Source organism: Spermophilus citellus (genome assembly GCF_964194105.1).
Source record: "Spermophilus citellus genome assembly, chromosome: 14".
Lineage (NCBI taxonomy): Eukaryota > Metazoa > Chordata > Mammalia > Rodentia > Sciuridae > Spermophilus > Spermophilus citellus.
The window spans coordinates 31,863,076-31,876,082 of record NC_138194.1 but is presented as its reverse complement, the minus strand read 5'-3'; the positions used below and the strand labels follow the sequence as shown (position 1 = coordinate 31,876,082).

General features: G+C 40.7%; 1 protein-coding gene across 4 annotated transcripts in view; it reads left to right on the top strand.

Moving 5' to 3' along the window:
• LOC308633097 (extracellular sulfatase Sulf-1) overlaps nucleotides 1-13,007 on the top strand; it is a 182,760-nt gene that overhangs the window by 20,729 nt on the left and 149,024 nt on the right. The window contains exon 1 of one of the 4 annotated variants that reach the window (XM_081265592.1): nucleotides 1,002-1,318. The exons of 1 other annotated variant lie outside the window; for it this stretch is intronic. The gene's annotated coding sequence lies outside the window, so the exon portion shown is untranslated. Of the gene's footprint in view, nucleotides 1-1,001; nucleotides 1,319-7,334; nucleotides 7,644-13,007 lie in introns of those variants that run through there. 2 more of the 4 variants (XM_081265593.1, XM_081265590.1) reach the window with 2 other exon arrangements.

Here is a 13,007-nt window from a genome sequence, read left to right as displayed (position 1 = left end):
GCCTAGTCTGAACTCCTTGGCTTTTCCCCACTCCTGCTCTTTGGCATGCCTGGCTTTGCATTTGCAATCTGTGCCTCGAAATTGCTTGCACAAAGTCCATTCACCACATGCTCAGTTTCTTGGATGATGTTCATTTTTTTTCTTTCTTTCTAATGCACTATTTTCTAGCATAAATAAATAAATAAAATTATGAAGAGGGCTAGGGATATAGCTCAGCAATACACAGGGCCCTGGGTTTGATTTGAAGACTTATAATTCCTACATTTTAAGCTTCCCTGGTCTTGTGAATGATACCTTGTCCCCAAGTCTAAAGGTGCAACAATAACATTCAGGTTATTATTGATGATCAATCACCATCTTTTTTAAGAAATCCATATAATTATTATTCTGTGTGTGTGTGTGTGTGTAAAAATTTCTTTTTGCAGTTCTGGGGATGGATCACAGGGTCTTTCATATGTTAAGCAGGTGCTCTGCCACTTACTTAAATACCCAGCCCATGCCTTTGTAATTTTGTATTTAAACAACTGTTAGGACTGCCCCTCAGCTAGTGCTCCCTAGGAAGGGAATATGTTTTTTGTTCATTAGAGCAAATAATACTGAACTCATACCCTAAAAGTTCTCAGAAAAGGAAAAAAATGAGTGATACTGAATAACTACCACAGGCAAGACACTGCCATTCATTTTCAGCCTTCGTTACTCCTGTGCTAATCATTCCAGTTTTAAGTATAGGAACTAGACTAAAAATAACTTGGACACCTTTAAAGTTGGGATTTGCACCCAAGTCAATTTGCCTCCAAAAACTCGTGCAGTCCCTCAAAAGAAAGTTCCATACGAAGGCTCAATAGTACAATTCAGTCATCAATTACATGGAGGTGGTTTGCATTTTCCTGCAATTTACACCTTCACCCCTGCTCCCCCAGACTAATGAAATTTCCCACTCTGGCAAAGTGCTTCTTCCCATAATTTACTAGATTTTTTTTTTTTTTTTTTTTTTTTTTTTTTTGGTGAAGAGCTAAAAGAAGTTTCACTGTGAATCTGGCGAGGAAGAGAAGACTAAGAGTCCAATAAAAACTTGTTAACTGGTGTGCAACAGCAAGCTTATTAAGAGAAGAACGGCTCTCTCTCCTGCAGAACACACAGAACAGTCTATACATTGCTTGTTAAGTGCTGGTTCAAGAACTCACCTCTTCTAGGCTTGTCCCTTGGGCTCAGGCCCAATCCAGCCCTGAGAGGACTGGAAGAAGCCCTCATGGACAACACAGCTAGTCATTTAGAATCCAGAGCATCACAATGAACAAACTCACAATGGTTTTGTAAGGTATTACTGCTCTTGTTCTGAATAAGCAAGACCTGCATCCACACATAATGTGTTCCCTTGATTTACTTAAATCCATTCCGGAAATTCTTAGTAAATGCGAAAGGAATTTATCAAATAAATGTGTTGTCTCTTCCTCCGGTAGTATGTCAGATCAGTTCTTCAGCGATCCTTTCCAGATCCTTCTTTAGTTCACACTGACTTTTAACAAACTTGAATCTACATTGCCATCATTAGGAAGCCACAGTAAGTGAATTTATTTAGTTAATTTGCATCAGTCTAAATAATATTTCCTGACAGATTACTTCCGTACTAAGCATCAAATACTTTTTAATCCTAGGCAGGTTATTGCTAAGCATAAATGATTTCACATTTCTCATAAAGATGCCAGTCATTAAGAATATTAACACACATTCCTTCCCCTTGGATGGAAAGGAGCTGTCATTTTAGCAATGTTGCTGCATCAGCCTTTCTATTGTCAAACACAATAAATGATGAGAAAATCAATTTACTCTTTAGAATTAGTCAAGTGAGGAATCCTTTGAAGTGTGGGGGGGGTGAGCAGGGTTATGCCTGGATTCTAGAATCACATAAAAGCAAGTACTGTATGTATGTTGGAAAAATGTTGTGAAATTTAATGAGGACTATTTGTTGCCATAAGATCTTCCAGACAGACTATCTCTGAAAAAGAATTCCCTAGTCCTAAAATAGAGGCTTGATGAGCAACAGATGTGGCTTAAATGAACCCTTGTTCAACTGAACCAAGAATATATTTTGACTTGTAGGAAGCACAATCCAGAAGAGAGGGAAAGTAACAATAGCAGGGTGTTGCTGTTGAAAGCGGTTGCGGTGTTTGAAGGTGTTTATTTATTCCATAAGCTTTGTCTCATAAGGCGGAATGCAAATGAACTTTTAATACTTCCCAATGTTTGGAGGATCTCCCATATACTGCTTAAGGAACAATCTACGTTTGTGCTTTGTAGTCTAAGAATGTGTAGAGAAAAGTATTTCAATGGCTAGTCCCAACCTTGAGTGATCTATGCCCTGGCAAAGATTTACAAGTTCCACAACGCAGTTTCTCCACCCATAAAGGGAAGATTAGATCGTTGTTCAAGAATGACAAGTATTTCATATTTGGAAATGACTAAATAATGAAGTGCCTGGATTCTATAGAAATGCCAAAGGAGAAAAGAAGATTAATTTCAAACCAAAGTCTAGTACAAACATGACCTTCCTATTGTAAAACTCATGAACAGGAAAAGAAATTACCTCTAAAGCTTTGTATCTCGGACTGAGAATTTGGAAATATATTAAGATCAGGATGTTTCAGATGGAAATAAAAGATCTGTTTATTATAATGTCTGTAGAAATGAGAAAAATTCTTTCTGCTACAATTTCCTGAAAGAATGCAGTTAGCAGAGACTTAAATCACAAGAATGGAAGGTCATCTTTTTATTCCTTTGCCTTTAGGCAGGACTGTAGTTAAGCCTCCTCTGGAAAGAGAACAGTGCTATTGCTCCCCCAAATCTCTAGGTGAGAATTTCAAAAATTAAAAAGAGCAGATGGCAAAGCTCAGGGGTCTTGAAATTAATAAAGGTCAGTTCTGACTGACATAATTTCAGTGAAAATTCATTTCTATTTGCAAATAGCCTGACACTTTGCAAAACTCCAAAGGATGGGCTATTTGGCGCTAGCTCTCTGTAAAAATTCCATTTAGTATTAGTATTAAGGTCTGGTCATTGTTTTGTTTGACTCCTCTTCACCCAGTAGTGGAGGAGGGAGTCCCACCCCAGGGCTCTGAAGATGGAGAAACAAGTGGAACTCAAAGCTGGACAGATAAGATCGATAGCAGTCTATTAGTCACATGTATTTATTGTAACCCAGAGGAGGAGGATTCAGGGCCACACAGTGACTATACTCTGGAACAGGGAACAGGGTGAACCAACAGCAATTGTGGGAGTCAGGCTACATAGTGAGAACAGAATGAGGTATCTCCTGGTTCCCAGGGGAGGATGGAATTGCCTTGTTTGAAGAATTGCATGGGCCAACAGAGAAGTTGGGTTGAGGACTGGGTAGAGTGTGCTGGGATAGGAGAGTGAGCTGATAAGGGATGAGCTAGGTGCCTTTTCCACTGGAGGGGCTGCTTATCAGGTGAAAGCAGAGGAACTCACAGTTGGCCTCTGGGGACAAGTAATACCCAGAGATGTCAAGGCAGTGCATGAATTTTAGGCCTTACAAGCCCAGTTGCCCATATAATCTGTATGGGTTTATGTGATGTTCACCTTCTCTCAGCCATTCCTGTTTGCAAAGAATAATCTTCCCCACACTTATTGTGTCTCCTGTGAAGGGTCACTTTTGACTGGATTGACAAATACTAGGGTTTAAGCAGTTTTTCTAGTAAGTGCACTCTATAAAATCTTGGGAGAGGCATTTAATGTCTCTGGACACAAGCTTAATTATTTTAATAACTACGTTGCCCAGACTAGCCTCGAATTCCTGAGCTCGTAGATCCTCCTGCCTCAGCCTCCTGAGTGGGAATTACTATAGTTTTGCGACACTATGGCCAGCCTGAGTTAAATGCTTTTGTAGCAGCAAAATGCTTGTTTCAAATAAAATCTGAAGTCACTCTGTAAAACAGAAGGAGATAATGTTTTCTTGTTTGAAGTGGATCCCAAGTTAACTGACCTGGCCTCCCTCTCACAGATGCTCCCTTCCCACACAGAGCCAAGTTTTCTTGTACCTCCTTGAACACCTAGCATCCTTGGAACTCCATTTAATAACCAGAAGATGAGATGATATCTAAGATTCCAGCTTTCAGGAGAATGGGAAAACCATAGACTATGGATTGGAACAGATATACATTCAAATTATGGTTCTGTCACTCTCTGAATTCTAGCCTCTCTTACTGTAGTTTAAGGTAGAGGATAGACATCTAAAGTTATAGTGTTATAGTTTGGAGTGTGTGTGTGTGTGTGTGTGTGTGTGTGTGTGTGTGTAGTTGGGATTGAACCCAAGGCTTCATGCATGGTAGGCAACTGCTGTACCACTGAGCTACATCTGTAGTCTTTTTTTCTTTTGTATTATTGGTGTTTTTTTTTTTTTTTTAATCTTGAGGTAGGGTTTAGCTAAGTTATCAAGGGTGGCCTCAAACTTACAATTCTCCTGCCTCAGCTTCCTGAGTAACTGGGATTACAGGTGCCTGCCCCATGTCCAGCACAGCTTGGATCTTAAATGTCCTCTAAAGACCCATTTGCTAAAGGCTTGATTCCCAGCCTGTAGTGCTATTTGGAGGCAACACAACCATCAGGGTTTGGTGCCTGATGGAGGAAAGTTAGGTCATGGTGGGGAGGTATCTTGAAAGGAATATTGGGGCCCCAGCTCCTTTCCTGTCTCTCTATTTCTTGGCCATCATGAAGTAAGAATCTTTGCTCCACCACACACTCCCTGCCATGATGTTCTGCCTCACCAAGGCCCAAAAGCAACCAGGTCCACCCACCATGGACTGAAACCTCAAACTGTGAACCATCATAAAACTTTCCTTCTTATAAGTTGTTTATCTCAGGTATTATGTAACAGAAATGGAAAGCTGACTAGCACAATCATACTTGATTTTCTCATCTGTAAAGGTAAAACTAGTTCTATTTTAGAATATTGCTGGGTAAAGAATGCATGTAGGGTGTGGCTCAGTGGTAGAGTGCTTGTCTAGCAGACACCAAGCCCTGATTTGATCCCCAGACACACACACACACACACACACACACACACACACAAATGATTGCGTGAAAAACACCTAGCCTAGTGTCAGAAACCTAGTAGAGATAAATAGTAGCTCTAATAAAGGTTATGACCCTGATCTGAGCAAAACAAAATGAGGGAAGAGCCTACTTGAACTTCTAAATTGCAGTGATATCCCTGTCATTCTTGAGTCAAACCCCCACGAACTCAAGACAGAAATTATTTAGAACCTGAACTGGTTTCGATTGTTCCGAATTAGTGGAGGTGGGAAAATTCTTCTAATTCACTGAACATTCTGTATGCATGGGAAAGCATGTGCTGTATAGACACACCCCAAGTCTCTTAAATGACACCACGGCCTATCCAACCCGCACAGATGGAATTTAAAGCATGTTGCTTTTACCAAAGAAAAACAGAGAAAATGACATCAAGAACACTTTTTACAAAGCCACAAGAAATTCAGTACCTGACAGATCCTGTTCCATATTTCACCGTATATCATAAAACAATTCGCCAGAGAGCTGTTGCTCATTTGTGGAGTGGCTGTGGTGATGGCCCGCATTCTTTCGAAAGTGGATGAGTCTCCCCATAAATGCATCCCAGAGTGTGTGATTTCTGAAAATCTCACCTGGCCTGGTGCAAAGTGAGTTCCACTTTATATTATAAAGGTCTTCTACTATGCAGTAGGAGAGCCTCCCTGGATGCCAGCAGTTAAACTGTCCTAAAGGAAGTCCACTTAAGTTTAGATATTCCCCTCCACATTTTATAAAAGCTTGATTTGCATCTCTCTCTCTCTCTCTCTCTCTCTCTCTCTCTTCTCTCTCTCTCTCTCACTCTCCTGGGCTGGGGACTAAAACCGGAGACTTATTCTAAGCACGTGCTTTACCACTGTACCATTGAGCTATTTGTTAACTATTGAAAAGTTTCAAACATTTCCCAAAAGTAGGGGGTACCACAAACCATCATGAACCTACTGCACACCACCGACCACCATACATACTTTACTATCAATGTGGTGGTTGTCACCTAAGCTCACAAGGTGATGACCCAGGTAAGATTGGGTCACCTGTCAGTTAATTCAATAAGCACTGGCTAAGCCCTGGCTTTCCCCAGCCCCCTGACCCAGGCCACCCAGAGAGAATAAGCACAGGTCCCAACCTATGAAGACAGACAACCCATGAGGAACAACAGAAAACGCAGTGTTAACAGCGAGAAAAGAGTGGAAGTCTGGGAACTCTTTTGCGGGGTGGTGGGGGTGGGGTGGGGGTGGGTTTGGTGGGGAGTGGGGGTAGGGGTTGGGGGGCAGGGATTTGAACTGAGCCTGGGAGAGAATAGCAGCGAGGCCCTTCCCTGCTGGGGAGGGTGGATGTGAGTAAGGCTAGGAAATGGAGGAACCCAAAGGTCATCTTTAGAAAATGATTCATATTCTAATGTGCTGGGGATAGGTGACGCTGGAGGGCGGGATGGGAAGTGGGAAATTAGTGTGGAGACAAAAATTGTGGGCTTTTAAATGCCAGGATGAGGAATTTCTTTTACATGCTGGGGAGCAGTGCCAGGGGCCGGGCAGGATAATGATAAATCTTAAGAAAATATGAGTAGCAAGTTGGGAGGGGGCGGGGTTTGGTGGCAGGGAAGCTTGGTACTGGGAGTAAATCGCAACTTCTTCAGAAGACCCAGTTTGGTGCAAAATACATAAATAAATAAAATAAAAAATAAAAAAAAAGCCCTCGGGGTCCAGGTTATTGCTCTCACTGAGAAGAGAGCCAGAGAACTGGAGAGGATTAAAACAGAGGAGTCCGCAGGGCACTGGGATCTCCTTGCAAACCATCATTAGGAAAACAAGAGACCAGGAATAAAGAGAGGTACGAGCACCTGGCCCGAGTCTAGGAAAAGATCGGTGTTTCCGAAGCCCTATGGTATCTGGAACGCCTGGCTTCCCCAGACCACGTCTTCCTCGTGCACTCCATCCTGCCACCGGCAGCTACTGTGCAGGGCGCCCCGGGGAGCCGGAACCGCACGCCTGGAAACCTGGACTCCCTCCCGCCCCCTCCTCCCTCGCCCGCCGGCCGGCCAGCCAGCTGCAGCGCACTGTTTGTTTGCCGAGGTTTTGCATACACATATTGAGTTGCCCCCCCCCTTTTTCCCCCCAGTCAGTTCAGCAGTGTCCCGAAATTCACCCCCAGTGTAACTTCTGCTTCTGCTCCTCCTCTTCTTGGAACTGCCTTTTGTTTGTCTGGCAGCGTTGGTTCTATGGGGGTGTGTGATGATAATAATACGCGGGCTTATATAACCCTCAGCATCTTGCAAGCACTTCGCAGACAGTCCCTAATGAATCTTGGGGCCGGTGTCAGACCGGGCAGCTTTATCTGCAAATAGGAAACCCGAGGCACAGAGGCCAGGAGGGTGGGCAGTGAGGATCAGAGGCCAGGCCTTCCTGGCTCCCAGAGCTCCTAGGAGGTCAGGGCAGATAAGGAACAATGACTCGCCCCTACACGGTGAGGAAGGAAGTCCTGCTGCCACCTTATCTCTGCTCCTCTGCCTCCTCCTGGTTCCCAGAGCTTTTTCTCAAGAGAAGATTCTGAAGGCGGCTTTTGTAAGTATGATGCTCTACTTTTGCTTTAGAAAGAAGACGTGAAACTTTCCTTCCTGCCCTTGTGCGTTTCATGTTATTTAGATGATGGAAAATGTGTTTCGGGCCAAAGTCCTCCACCCAAGTTGATCCCTTCTAAGGATGATAGGAGGGAGAGAGGTTTCTGTCGATAATTCATTTAAGGAAAGAACACTTAGGCGAAGATATTAAATTGGCCACTTTCAGGGCATTCTGGTCATGTCTGGCTGTACACACACACACACACACACACACACACACACACACACACACATCTCCTCGAAAGGAGACCAGGTTATTTACCTGGCCTGTTAGGCTTTGAGAAATGATGCAACAATTTTGATCTTCAGTTTCTCTGCCTTGAGTACTAACAATTTCTGCTAAAAACAACTGTTGAAAGTTTCTTTTCACACTATGAAATAAATCCCATCTTTCAGTGTAGGCATGAAACTTGCACTGGCTTGTGTAAACTGTAGAAAACACTGTAACTGTAGTGGACATGTTCACTTTATTAAATTTTTCACTGCATGGCTGAAGGATTTAATATTAAAGGAATACTAACTTCTTAAGCACTGGCAAAACCCAAAGTCCCTTTATTACACTATGTTTCTGTAAAGAATGCTGCATTCACATAGAGTTCTTCTCAGGGGTGTTGCTTGTGGCTTTGAGAATTTGCCTTCCAACAAAGGTGGATTTAAAACTTTAGAAGAACACTAAGAAAGATACAACTTACATGTAGAAAGGATGAAAAAAAAAAGTAAAATTCTATTTGTAGTAATTGCATAATTTGCATTTGTAAAACCATGATCATAATTTGCTCTACTATGAAATATATATGTAAAAACAGGAGGTATAAATTGGTAATAACATATAAAAGGAAGTCCTATACTCTAATGCCTTAAGTGCTGTGATTATTCCACTGAGCTTGTCCTTAACTTTAGATAAACAGATGAGAAACCCATACATAATGTACGTATACTAGTGTGTGTATATGTACATTACCTTAAATTCTTACATCTGTTGTATCCATCTAGTGCTCAGTGTTTTACATGATAATATAATAACTAAAGTAGAACAATGGAGAAAATTCATATGAAATTTCAGATTGCAATAGAGCTATTTTTCATTATTTATTTAAAACCATGGAAACATTATAAAATTATGTCTGTTTTTAAGATTCTCTTTAAATAATACTTCTACTTCAAATTATCTGCAGCTACTGAGAAATTCTAATACATAATTATTAAGTTAAAAATGAGACTGGAGGGCTAGGGTTGTGGCTCAGTGGTAGATCACTTGCCTAGAATGTGTGAGGCACTGGGTTCGATCCTCAGCATCACATTAAAAATAAATAAATAAAATAAAGGTATTGTGTTCATTTACAACTAATATTTTAAGAAAAAAAATGAAACTGAATCCTAGTTGCTTTAATCCCTAAATTTAAAAGTGATCTGTTAGCACTAAAGTCTGTAGCTAATTTGATGACAAAGATCACCTTGGCCTCAAAGCATAGTCAGTCCCAGTAGAAAGAACACAAACTTTGACAAGATCCAGATTTGAGGTTTAATTTGGCCATTACTGGGTTATAAGACCAGCAGCAAGATCTTCAAGATTTTCAACCTCAGGCTTCACATTTTTGAAATAAGAGGAATGCTGCTTACCCCAAGGAGACGACTATTGGGAAGACTAATAGGATATAATATATGTGAAATACCTATCACAGAGTGTGAAATAGCAGTCCATTTCAGTGCCTTTCCATTTACTCATAACTTTTTAAGTCTTTTATTCAATTCATTCATTTATTGAGCATCTACTCTGGATTGCATGCTATGCTGAGCACTAATGATACAAAGGTGAATACGATTAATGTCTTCCTGTGGGAGAGTTCACAGTTTGAAGAGACAGACCAGAACAACAGATCATTTTCATAGCAGTATAATACCTGTGAAATGAGTAGTTCCTGAAGATTGAGAGGGCAACACTGGGTCTAGAGTATTTATCCGTGCCTGACACAGCCAAAGGACCCTTTCACAAAGGTATTATTGATTGTCTGAGTTTTGATGGGTAAGCAGGAGGTGAGGGAGGACATTCTAGAAGAGGCAGTGACTATAAGGAGACGGGAACAAGCCTGGTTTCGATGGTACATGAGTCTAGAAGGCTGGGAGATTAAGACGAGCTCAGCTGTGCTGGTATTTTATCTGAGCTGTTTGTATCTATTGACTCTAATGAAACAAACTCATCCAAGGACCAGCCTCTGATCCCACAATAGTTTGTTTTATAGTTTCACATCCAGATAAGAAGTTTGGGCCCAAATGTCAGTCTTCTACATCACTAAGACATTGTTTCACTCAGTGGAATCTTTCGTTTCATTTGTTCGGACTATTTTGTTTCTTGGTGGTGAAACTCTTCTGAATTTTGGAAACACTGTAGCTCAGGCTCCTTATGGCACTTTCAGGATCACTCTTAAATCCATGTGAAGACATTCGGGGACTCTGTATGGAGCTGGGAAGGCAGAGAGTAGATGAGATTTATGTTTTAGAAAGATTTTGTTAGAGCCCGTAATCCCAGTGGCTCCAGAGACTGAGGCAGGAGGATCAAGAGTTCAAAGCCAGCCTCAGCACTGACCAGACACAAAGCAACTCAGTGAGACTCTGTCTCTAAATAAAATAGGGCTGGGGATGTGGCTCATTGACTGAGTGCCTCTGAGTTCAATCCCTAGTACCACTATTATCTACCTCATCCCACCCAACCCCAAAAAAGGTTTTGTTAGAAAGAACATAAACTTTGATACAATCCAGATTTGAGTGTTAGGTTAGCCCTTCCCAACACTGAACCCAGGACCTTGTGTATGCTGGGCAAATGCTTTACCATTGGGCAATACTTCCAGCCTTAAAAGATTTTATATAGACTATCCAGGAGGCCATATCAAGCTTGGGCTAGGCAGAGGCCTGAGAGCAGCAATACTGTAAATCAGGAGAACAGTTTCAAGGCTATTGTTGTGTACAAATGAGAAATGTTGAGGGCCTGAGCTGTGTAGGTGGATAGCAGGCCCTAAATTCCAGGCATATTTGGAAGATAGAACATTCTTGACTTGGAGTTGAATGCTGGAGTGGAGGAAAAAAGAAACCTCTATAATATTAGTTTGAGGTTTGGGCCATTGAGTAGTTGTAAGGGAATACCACAGAATAAGAAAAGGTGTTGGACTTTTCTGTGTTCACATATGAATACACAACTAGTGTAACTCCACATCATGTACAACCACAAGAATGGGAAGTTATACTCCATGTAGGTTTAATATGTCAAAATACATTCTACGGCCATGTATAACTAAAAAGAACAAATAAAAAATAAAATAAAGAAATTGAGGCTAGCCTAGGCAATAGAGAGACTGTGTGTTTTTTTTTTTTAAATAATAATACGAAGAAGTACAGGTATATAGAAGAAAATAGAGTTAGTTGTGGTAAGATTGGAATAAGATATTGGTAAGAGACTAGACTGGAACATTGAGTAAGAATAAAAAGTAGCTTTTAAAAAAAAGGTATAAAATTGCCAGATACTTTCTCTCAGAATTTTTGAGGAGAAATATAAAGACTGAGTTTGCTTTCTTATGTTCTATTGCTCCAAGAATGACTAGTATCTGGGCTCATTGGGTTATGGCTTTAATCTTAGCTTGCTGTCTTTAATCTTGATTTCCTGCTGTCAGGTAAGTTGTGTTCCCATTAACTTTTCAATAGGAAAGCATTGGCTAGGCAATCTTGCCTAGACAAAATTAGAGAGTGATTTTTATTTCCATTGATCCTTCAGAAATCAGCAGAGACTAGGGGGAAAAAAGTCTGTGAGCCAGTAGTATTCTATATATGTACTTATAAAAGCACATGTTCATAAAGAACTTATATTTATTCATATAAAAATCCCTTTCCTTATCAGGGATTTTTTTTCTATTCCCTTGAACTAGGGGACCCACTTGGAGACTAAAGCAAAGTATGTAGTTTCTTCCCTGGTCTATAGCCATTTTACCCTTCTTCAGTGTGACCAGTGGTTTCCCCCCCACACTCTGGAATAGTGTGTGGAGAAAGAAGGAGTGGGTGGTATTTGTGAATTTTTTAGAGATGACAACTGGAAGAATTTTTAACATTTGAATGAATAATTAAAAAAAAAAAGCAGACAGGAAATAGTGGCTTTTTTAATCTTTGAGTTCTGATTACTTGATAATCCTAGTTTTCTTATACTCTTTCACGGCTTCTACGATTCACATTTAATCTTCTAGGGCAAAGCCTCTCTCGGATTTCCTGGATTTCGGAACTCTTTGCCCACCTGAGTTCTTTGAAGCAAATGACACTTATTACAAAAAGTTAGCCTTTAGGGCTCATCTTGCAAAATTGAATAGTTTTCTTTCTGGTAGGTGAGCTGTGTCAACACATTCAAAAACACATTCAAAAAACAGATTTAAGAAGCCATTTCCACCTCTAAATATTAAAGTTTTATTACTTACTAGGAATTATCTTTTGCCTTTTTTATTTTCTTTTTTTGGGGGGCGCTAGGGATTGAACCCATGGCCTCACAGATGCTAGGCAAGCATGCTACTGCTGAGCTACATCTTCAGCCCCACTTGACTTTCAGATGATGAAAAATATTTCTACTTTTGCCAAAATGCTATTGCCATTTTAAAAAAAATGAAGAGTTCCAAAAAAGGAACTATTAACATCTCAACTATGCAAAATAAGCACCAAATATATACTTTAGAAAGAGTTCACATCATGGGAAAGCTTATTATTTAAAAAAAGGAGCAAGACAATATTCGGGAATTCCCATTAGCACAATTAAAAGTCTGAGGAATATACTGGGTTTCCATATATGGTGCTGGCAATTGCACATTTAAGTTACTCAAGCCATTTAAAGTCTTGGCTTTCTAAGTAATTGCTATAGCCTTTGCAATCTTTTTTGGGTTTGTTGACATAATGATTTACTCCAGACTGGGTGCTGCCTGAGCCACTGTGTTTGCCTACATAGTGTTTGAAGAGTGGATAGGTCACAGCTGTGTAGCCCCCAGACACCTGAGGCCAAAGTGTTGCTGGATTTCGCCTCATTTCTATGCTCCACGGAAAGCTGGAATCTCCCCAATTTTTTCTTGGGTTTGGCTTCCTGCTCACATGTTTTCTGGTTTCATGTCATTGTGCATGAAGTAATAGTCCCACATGCATGCACCATCCACAATGGCAAGATTTGTGTAGCTCAGTGCAAGTTTTCTAATGAGAAAACTTTGGACCTTCCACCCAACCTTTAGGAAAGAAAGCAGTTTGGAACCTGTTATTGCTTTCCAAGGTGAAGAGAGCAGAGGCAGAATGTACC